A 10196-nucleotide genomic window follows, 5' to 3' on the forward strand; every position below is an offset into this window, starting at 1 on the left:
TGGAGTATTTGAAAGATGTAGCACTAGGAGATGTCTTGCGCAGATCACAGTGGCTCTCCTCTTCAGCAGGATAAATCACTGAGAACAGAACACCCCACCCTCCATAGACTTGGTGTTGAACTTCAAGGTCCTACCTACACCAGAGACCACTTCTCACATGAGACAGCTGTGCTTTTCTGGGGCAAGTCAGATCTCATGAACTTTCTAAGTTTTGATAACAGAAGACAGCACATTCTCAGTCAAGGGTTCTGAACTGTGGAATGAACTTCTGAAGAAGATAAGACTAAGCCAAACCCTAGCCATCTTCAGAACATGAAGCAAGACCCACCTGTTTACCAAATGCTTCCAACTATAACAGAAGATGATGGGGGTGGGGTGAGAGGGACAAAAACCAAGCAGAACTTCCTAAAACCTGAAGGGGGCAAAGAGCAAAATCTTCTATGGACAACACTACCCTGATCTAAATTTGATCAGTGCTTCGATCCTGGGGTGATGAGTACTAGAGTAAAACCTCAGACAGATAGCAGAAGCTCCATTTCATACATTTCTCCAGCAATACTACTTGTGGGAGGGAGAACCAAGACAGATATTGAATCACTCCATTTAAACAATGCACAAAGCCACATTGTTGGTTTAATCAACTTTCAAAATAAAATTAACTGATTGGTCATTAGGGCCACATGACAATTCATCATTATGGTAACTATGCATTTTGCATGATTCATCATCCTATTAATTGGCTTGCACCATTCACAGGGTGTGTGTAATTGTTGGCTGCACTCCGCAGTCGCAGCATGCAGCATATTTTGTGCTCTCGGCGGACGGTGGCTAGTTGTGTCTCTCCTCGCCCCGTTGCTGGTGCTTTCCAAACAGTAGGCATTAGGGACAATAGTTTTTAAAAAAAAAAAAAAAAAAAAGTAAAGAGGAGAGAAATAGTAGCCCTGTTTAAAAGTATTCAACATGGGATGTCAGAAGCTGAACAGATAAGTTTCGTGAGCAAGGTCGAATCCTTAGCTGTGTATTTCAAATTAATTCCTGTCCCATTCATATCAGGGTTCACAGTCTCCTGCTGAAGGAAGGGCAATATCTTGCAGTAGACACAAGCAGAGGCTTTGAAGATTCCAACTCCAGGAAGTTGGGGGGGGGGGTTTGCTGGGGAAAAAAGCCCCCCAGCATACCTGCCACCTCACATACCGTTTCTATAGGACACGCCCCTAGAACAAGTGTACTTCATAACCTGTCTATCTAGGTAAGGTAGTTATGTGCTTCCCCACCGTAGCATGAGCACCTCACAATCTTTAATGTGTTTAGGCAGGGCAGGGATATTCTCCCCATTGTTCAGATGGGGACTTGGAGATGCCCAGATCCCAAAGGTACTTAAGCCCCTAAACCCCAGACATAGTCCCAGTTTTAGACACCCCTGTGATCCACAACCCCTCACCACTACCACCACCACCACCACCACTTGGATGCTACCTAACCCAGGAGGCACCTGCACTCACCTCATGCCTACGTTTTCAGGGTAAACATTCCCTCTGTGCCTACGTTTCTGCTTCTGGGCATGCACACTGCTGCTTCCCTCTAGGCGTCTGGATGCCTATCTCCTGCCTAAGAGCCAGAGCGATCCACAAACCGGGAGGAAGACAGGCAGAGGAGCGCCTTTCTCCCCCGAGAAAGGCGTGCTCAGAAGCCATCTTGCAGATCGGGTCCTATCCAAAATCTAGTGGGAAGCAGAGGCAGTGTTTAATTTGTAATGAAAGAGGTGCTGGGGCTCAAGCAATTTCTTTACTTTCAGGCCCAGAGTTACTGGGGTTATGAACTGCCAAGCTCCAAGGTTAGACGCTCACCTGGGGTGTGAGAGAGTCAGGTTCAATTGCCCCCTCAGGCAGAGGGGAAGACAGGATTTGAACAGGGATCTCTTACCTCCCAGGAGAGGGCGCCACCACTGAGCTGTGGGAGCATCTAATCTGGGACTCCCACAGTCTCCCCTGTTGAGCTGTTCTACTGTGCGTAAACAATTAAAGAATTCCTGGAGCAGGGGGACTGGACCGTGGGTCTCCCAGACATCAGGCTATAGCGTCATTCCCTTTCTCCTGCTATGCCTGGCCCAAAGACTCAAGTATTTATCCAAAGCTGAATACCTTTACCGGGAGAGTGAGGGAGCCGCACCTCAGAATATCCCAGAGCTGCCTTCCGTTCTTTCTCCCCATCTAACAGAGGAGGGAATTGAACCTGGCTCTCCCACATCCGAGATGAGTTCTCTAACCACTGGGCTACAAGTTATTAGCTGAGCACCTCCTCTTCCTGCCGTTTTGTAGGGAAGAGAGACAGGTGCCTAACCCAGACTCACAAGAAACAGCTTAGGTGCCTAAGCCACCTGACTCCCCGAGAGGGGTCCCTGCCTATGGACTGCTAGTTGCAATAGGTGTCTCCCTGCAGCCTGGATTTAGGTGCCTATCTCCACAAGGGGGTGGGGTTTATGACATACCCTCTGATTGGCATCTGCCACTGGCTAGTTTAGGCAGCTCCCTGCCTAGCACGCTGCCTTTTGTGATCACTTTCTGAGGAGCTTATCTCTCTGCATTCATTGTAGAGGAGGCTGTGCACCTAATTCAGACTCTGTGGATCTCAGTAATTTTTCTAGGTGCCTAAAAGTTAGATGTTGCAACACAACACCTACATCCTGGTGTGGATCCAGGCCAGAGAGACTATGTGATTAGCCCAAGGTCACACAGGAAGTCTGTAGCACAGAGGTCCCTAAAGTATGGGACATGTCTGGGGGGCACAGCAGCCCTGGGCCAGCCCCCACAGGGGCGGAGAGGGAGCACCACCCAGCCTCTCTCTGCCCCCAGCTGCGTCCCCGGCTCCTGGCCCTGCACCTGGCTCCTGGCCCTGCACCTGGCTCCAGCCTCGGCACAGCCTGGCTGTGGCTCCACTCCCACCCCTGGCCAGAGCCTCGGCCCCACTCCCAGCTGCGGCTCCAGCCTTGGCCCCCTTATCCCTGTCCACACACACATCTCAGAGGATCCAGGGAAGAGGGGGGCCCGGACAGGGGTAAGGGAGGGGCACGACTCTCAAAAGTGTGGGAACCACTGCTCTAGCAGAACAGACAATTGAACCTAGGTTCCCTAGAGCCCAGGTTGGTGCCCTAACTACTGGATCATCCTTCTTAAAAAAAGAGGACCTGAAGAGAAATGAAGTAGGGGTAGCATTGCAGGGCCAAACCCCGCTCACCTCAGTCCCAAGGGCAGCCTCATTTACATGGGTAATATAAGCAGGATTTGGCCTCGAATTTTTCAGAATTGCTGGGTAAAAGGAACACAATGATACTCAAGGGTTTATAAGGGTTAACGTTTATCAGTGTTGTAGTTTTGGCTCCCCCCCGCCCTCGACATTACCCCATCTCCCCTCCCCACTACTGCATGTCCAGAAACGTAGCTTTTAAAGAAAAAGATACCAGAACTTCAGCCGGCAAGTGCTGGCAAACATGACTGAGCAAGTAGGGCATTTTTTTTAGGAAGGTGCGCTGATGTGCAGATCGCTGGAAGAGATTCAGAGCAAACCTCTTTTGATCTATGCTGCCATGAACTCAAGCATGTAAAAATAAATAAATAAATACACAGACCCTCAGATTATTTATACTCTATACTTTTAATGCAGCTTTACTCTAGGTAGAGTTGTCAGAGGGACTGATCCTCTAACTTTTCCTCAGACAAACTGTCCTGACTCTTACGAATAGTCACACTGACTGTAGGATGCCCCTCCTCCCAGTATAAAAAGCTATCCCTCAGTTGACAGAAAATTATGCACAGGAATTCCTTAATTCTGACATTGCCCCCCTCAGTTGCTTTAAGCAACTCACTTCAGTTCTCTACCTCCATTTCTTCATATGTGAAATGGAGATAGTGGCTCAAATCCTCAGCTGCTGTCAATCAGTATCACTCTTATCTCTCTGTTTGCCCTGCTTTGCACTAATGCAGACTGTCAACACGAGGGGTTAATTACACTGGTGTAGTTTTGTGGTGTGAATTGCCTTAATGTAGGCAGGGAAAAATATAATTGTACCCCTAAGAAGCAAGGGAATGCTCCAAACTTATCTAACCACAGCAATAAGAAATGAGCATCTGCCATAAGCATATATGCCTTCTCTTCCCCCAGGTCAGGCATTAGTGTTACTGCTGTGGTCTATTACCATGGTCTTTCATCACTGGGATAAAACAAACATCTCAGCTTTATCATGCTATTCTACATCTTGTCTAAAAATGGTTACACTTTAAGTTCACCCGCTATAGAGTAGTTGCAGTGCTCTGTAGGCTTCCACAGATGTCGTGCTCAGAACACAGAGAACTCTGAGCCGCTGTGTCTTAGCATGAGCGAGAGCTTTGCCGCTGCTAAGCTGGGTGTCAGCTCCCTGCCACACCAGCCTGCCTGTCTGTCTGGCCAGCAAACACTTCAAGACTTTGCCAGGCCAAACCTTGCCTTGCACATGATCAGTGAACCTCAGAGACATCTCCCTGCAGCATCCGGTCCCTCTCACTGGACACTCACAGAAATTATTACGTTTGCCGCCTCCGAAAAGTCAGAGCACACATCAGCCTATTAGGTTATCTGAAGTCTCACGCTTCACTTTAATACACAGCACGGAGATGGTTTTGTAATAAAACACGAATAAGCTTATTAGCAAAGAACAGAGATTTAAGTGATACTAAACAAGAATAAAAGAGACAGGTATGATTACAAACAAAACAAAACACTTTCCAGTGACTAAAACCTAATTTTAGCAAGTTACAATCTTTGCCTAAGCAGTTTTCTTACTTACCTCAAGTTACCAGCATCCCTAACCCTCCAGACTAGGGCAGTGGTTCTGAAACTGTGGATCAGGACCCCAAAGGGGTCACCAGGGCTGGCTTAGACTTGCTGGGGCTCAGGGCCTAAGCCTGAGCCCCACCACCCCAGGCCAAAGCCTGAGGGCTTCCACCCTGGGTGGCAGGGCTCAAGTTACAGGCCCCCTGCCTGGGACTGAAGCCCTTGGGCTTCAGCTTTGGCCCCCCTGCCCAGGCCAGTGGGGCTCAGGCTTTTGCTTTGACCACCCCACCCCACCGAGGGCAGCAGGGCTTGGGCGAGCTCAGGCTTTGGTCCCCCCTCCTGAGGTCATGTCATAATTTTTTTTTTGTCAGAAGGGGGTCACGGTGCAAAGAAGTTTGAGAACCCCTGAACTAGGGGATCCAACTTTCACAGGCTCAAAGGGTACTGTACCCTACGTCCCCTCTGTTGGATAGCCAAAAGGTCTTTATGCTCCCTTTTTATTACTCAAAGTCCATTGTTTCTGCCTCAAGATCCAGGAAGGCTTCCTGGGCTGCAGATTCTGACCCTGGCATGACTGTTAAACAATCTTCTCCCCACAATTATTTAGCTTGATGGCTTTGTTTACCTTATATGTTAATGTATTTTCCACTGTACTCTAACTTACAAAGCTTGACTCAGACAGGTGAATCCACGTACCTCTGTCTATGCCAAATGTGTTTATCAAGTCTGCCCCGGAACATATTTCCAGCACAGATGCGTAACCATCCATCCATCCTTTAGTCAATGGTACTCCTGAACAGGGTGTCACCAGTTTACATGCGATACCTTATATGACACCCTTGGGATATATATTATGACAACAGTGTGTTGGGGGCAATGAGTGTGTCAGGACTGATGGGCGTTACTGTTTGGGGGGCCCTCTGCCAGTTGGCATTGTGGGGCTCCCAGGATCACAGATGCTGCCACTCTAAGCTTCCATTCCGCCAATTCTTTGTCACTTGATTGCCTCTTTAGCTGAGACATTGTGCTCAACCCTCCGCTGACCAATCACAGATTGTTGGGCTAGATACAGGAATTCCTATGTGAAATTGTATGTCTTGAATGGTCCCTTCCAGCCTTAAAATCTATGAAACACCTGGGCAAAGTGAGTCAAAGTGGATGTGAAGCGCTACCAAACCAAAATGGTAGCATGGTTCTTGGAGAAAAGGATCCTTGTGTACTCAACACAGAATGTACAAAAAAGTATAAGTGATACAAAACTACTGGCATAGTAGAACCTTTCTTGTTATCAAGAGCATTGGTTCTCAACCAGGGATACGCGTATCCCCAGGGGTACGCAGGGGTCTTCCAGGGGGTACATCAACTCATCTAGATATTTGCCTAGTTTTACAACAGGCTACCAAAAAAGCACTAGCAAAGTCAGTACAAACTAAAAATTCATACAATGACTTGTTTATACTGTGCTATGTACTATTAATTGTAAGTACTATATTTATATTCCAATCGATTTATTTTATAATTATATGGTAAAAATGAGAAAGGAAGCAATTTTTCAGTAATCGTGTGCTGTGACACTTTTATGTCTGATTTTGTAAGCAAGTAGTTTAAGTGAGGTGAAACTTGGGGTATGCAAGACAAATCAGACCCCTGGAAGGGGTACAGTAGTCTGGAAAGATTGAGAGCCACTACCCTGGCTAGTGAGCAAGAGGAACAGGCTGTTTCTCTACTAGAAGGCAAGCTGTATGCAGCGTCTCTGGCGTGTTCTTCCAAAGGATTTCTTCAGCACAGCCAGCTGTTAGTAAAACTATTTGTGTGCATTCACCGCAGAAACCAAATCTAAACTCAAAAGGCAAAGACGTCTCTGGCAAAGCGTCAGGTTTATCAATCAAATTGTTCTGCAAATGCATTATTCTATCATGCAGTACTTCCTCCACAGCATATTCCCCACCTGTGCCTTCACGGGAATCTAGGCATCAGTGTGCAGTGACCGAACAAGGAGAACAGGAACAAGTTAATAGTACCAACTTCAAGCCAAGAACTGCTCTAGCAAAGCTGGGTCTGCAGCGTCAGACTCTCTTGAGTCTCAATTAGTATGAACAGACAACAAGGAAATCCATCTCAGAAGCATGGCAGAGTTTTTTGCACTGATCTGTTTCACACCTGCTCAGCTATTTGTACTCTCAACAATATGCACTTCGTTATTAAGGGAGACCAGGTGGATAGCGGAGGAATTCGTTCTTACATCAACATCTGCAGGGGAAACGAGCACAAAGACTGAGTGGCAAGGGCAGCAGCATTTCCAGGGCCTACTTTCCCACGGTCCTAGACACAGTGATGTCAATGGAGCCCGCTGGGTTACGAATGAGCGGTTTCTGTTCAGTGCCCCTGAGCTCGGGGGAGGGAAAGATCAGGATCTGAGGTGCACAGCTTGGGCCCTTCTTTATGTTAAATTGATAATGACCCACTGTTTGTTTGTTTTAGGGGGAGGGACAATAAGGGGAGGTTCTATTGTTTGCTAGGAAGCAGTGGCTGGATTTAAGATTTTTTTTCCCCCCCTTATCTTCTATATTGATTTTTTTCTGCCTAACAGAGGAAATTAATTCACTAACAGACCTACACTAATAAACTGATCCTATGTGCAAAATATAAGCCTCAAGACCACAAACACTTACACCCTGATCTAGCAAACACTAACACACACGCTTAACTTTATAAATGGGGGGAGTCCCTTGTAAGTCAAGTTAAAGACTTTGCAGGATCAAGGTCTTAAACCCCTGCTTACCTTTATTCATGTGCATAGTTCCATTGCAGAACTATACATGGGGAAAGCGAAGCAGGTGCATACACATTTTCAGGGTAAGTGAAGAAACATATTTCAGTGTCAGGGATCTAAACAGTTGTGCTAATCAGTGAGCAGAATATGATAAACATAATCATAGCCTTTTAAATATACTTCAGTTATTCAACCTTACTTTCAGACCCAAACTTTTCCATTTCGGCTGAAAACTGGAGCCCTGCTTTTCAGCTTTAGATCCATACCGTTTGACTAAAGAAGTCCAGCACTTCCCCGCTACGAGCAGAAGAGTGAACTGTTCCCTTCTCCCAAAACAATAAAAGATGATTTTTAAAACAAAAAATTGGCAGATCCTTAGTTTGGGTTGGTGTCTTTCCCCACGACCAATAAATGAACTTGAACAGATAGCTATTGTGCAAATATATTTACTAGAGTCAATTAAGGCACAGACAAATGCCTATGGTCTCCGCTCCTGGAGTTATGTGCTGACTCAGGTGTAACCAACACTGACATCTGCCTGAGTCTGCCAATGTCATGAAACAATAACTGCAAGAGATTAACTGTCCCATACATCTCAATGGGATGGTAACGCTGAAACCTACTGCTCTTCTCCCCTGGACTGGGGAGGGCAGCTCTGCTGCAGTGGTGTCAGTAGCTTGCCTCTCCAACAGTGTTGTCTGCCTGGGTGGTTAACAGTTGAGTCCTCCCTCTTCTGTGATAGGCACCAGCCTGCCTGGAGGTAATGAGCAGTAGTCCAGAACATGAGAAGGGCTTAGCCTGGCCAACAAAAAGAATGAGCCAACCAACTTTTATGTAGGGGGCCCTTGATTTCAGTGAAAGTTAGGACACATTTTTATGTCTGATTTTGTAAGCAAGTAGTTTTTAAGTGAGGTGAACCTAAACACCTTTGTAGACCTGGGCCCTTGTCATTCTCACATCAAATAAGGTCAGAGCCATGTGAAGAGGTGCATGGGACCCCAGCCTGCCTTAATCCAACCCTGACATTTAATGAATCAAGAATGTTGCACCCCTTAAAATCAGCAGAAGAAACTTAGGGAATCAAGGATGCATGCTTGCTTCCATTGAAATTAAATCAGCCTCAGAACTGACATACGTTGAACAGAAAAAACTAACATAGCAGGCTGTCCAGAGATTCCAACTCTGATTCAGTTCTTGAAACCCCCATAGCTATCCATGATTTATACCTGTAGATCTCAGACACTCAGTGCACCAGGATAGGTTATAAACATTGTTCCAGGAGGAGATTAAAACTCGAAATGCTAACTCAAGCCCAAAATGTCTTTGGATGCTAGGATTGCCTAGGTATTAAATTAGAGTTAAAAGATAGCTATTTTTCATTAAGACTGACCTCAGCCAGCTTTATTATGAATCTGCTGTCTATTTTCTAGTCACCTCCACCTTCCTGATAGCAATCTGCTGCTCCCAGCAACCCCGCTGAAAAGAAGGTTCTCAAACACACTGAAATACACCATTCCTGCTTGACCTGACCTTGCACTCCCAACAAACTTGTAAAGCAATTCATCAAAGCCTCATTAGAACCCACAGTTCTGGTTAATTAACCCAGCCGGTCTGGGAGGGATGGTTAATTGTGGCCAATTAAACACACCTTTAATTATGCTGGTTTTCACTAGCGCTGCTTCACCTAAAGAAAATGATCTTGCAATGCCTCTGCTGAAAGCCCATCAGTGAAAGATAGGAATAACGTTTTCACACTGAACTAATTTGTAGGGATGTTGTTGTATGCAATGCTAAAGGGCTAGCTTTCAGTCTATACCAGCTCACCCCCATTAAGGAAACTTCATCTTCAATTTACCTTTATAATATTAATGATAACAAATATTAAGTTAAAAGCACTCAGGGTGGAAAGGTGGCCCAGATCCATTGCTGAGGGGTTCAAAACGCCTCTTTTTGCGCCTAGCTCTATTAGGGGGACCCACGTGGAAAGTTCAGCGATGAAAACCAGGTCTGCCATGTGAACAAGACACTTTCCCTTCAACACAAGAGGAAAGCTTTACGTGGCCTAAGCGTGAAGAAATTCAGCCCCCCCTTCTCTAAAGAGCTGGTTGAGTGGGTGTGCAGATCAACCTCTGGCTTGGGTTCACTCTAGTATAACAGCGTCTCCCACAGAGGGGCGGCACCTTTACACGCTGGGCTGCTGTACCCAGACATTAGCCATCAGCTTGCGGGTGGCTGCACGGGTCAGAAGGCAGTAGCCATACCCGGTCCAGTTCGGGTTGCATTGTTGCATGGACACGCTCTGCTGTTTCAAGGGGCAAGCCCCCGAGGGAGTGGGAAGATCTCCGGGGAAGCAGACCGCAAGGGGAAGCGTTGGCTGGGGCTGGAAAGGCTGGCGAGACAGGAGCTTTTCCCTGCAGCAGCTGGCTGCAGACCCAGTGCCCGGGGGACCTGCGGCAGGCGCTGTGATCAGACACTCCACTCCACTCCACTCCACTCCACTCCACTCCACTCCACTCCACTCCAGCCTCCCTGCGCTTAGCCAAGCGGGGGGGGATCCTTGCTTCCAGCTCGGGGCTCGCTCTTTCGCAGACGGGCTTTATCCCGCGGGGGGGGAGGG

General features: G+C 47.0%; 1 long non-coding RNA gene across 1 annotated transcript; it reads right to left on the reverse strand.

The window, feature by feature from the left end:
* Positions 1-244: 244 nt before the first annotated feature.
* On the reverse strand, positions 245-10120 carry LOC122466285. Its single transcript, XR_006291682.1, has 4 exons — positions 9841-10120; positions 3235-3305; positions 1503-1720; positions 245-861 (listed from the first exon to the last, which is right to left on the reverse strand). It is a non-coding gene; the product is annotated as an uncharacterized LOC122466285 (long non-coding RNA).
* Positions 10121-10196: the final 76 nt, after the last annotated feature.

The sequence above is a fragment of the Chelonia mydas genome, chromosome 6 (genome assembly GCF_015237465.2).
Source record: "Chelonia mydas isolate rCheMyd1 chromosome 6, rCheMyd1.pri.v2, whole genome shotgun sequence".
In the NCBI taxonomy this organism is placed as follows: Eukaryota; Metazoa; Chordata; order Testudines; family Cheloniidae; genus Chelonia; species Chelonia mydas.